Here is a 222-nt window from a genome sequence, read left to right as displayed (position 1 = left end):
TTTTGGTGGGAACACAGTATCTGTTAGTGTCTACTACTACGATACGCCATGCCAATTTCGGTATATCCGAATGGTGTGTGTTCGTATAGGACTCGTGTCTTGCGCGCGTGCGGTGTCATCCTTCTGACGAACGACGATTTCGATAGAGGGAGGGCGGCGCACGCGTGTCGGCGCTAGTGTATTTCTGTCGTTGTGTCTGACACGCGACGAAAACACGGCAGC

This window comes from Leguminivora glycinivorella, chromosome 27, assembly GCF_023078275.1.
Source record: "Leguminivora glycinivorella isolate SPB_JAAS2020 chromosome 27, LegGlyc_1.1, whole genome shotgun sequence".
Taxonomy (NCBI): Eukaryota; Metazoa; Arthropoda; class Insecta; order Lepidoptera; family Tortricidae; genus Leguminivora; species Leguminivora glycinivorella.
This window is presented reverse-complemented; position numbering follows the sequence as displayed.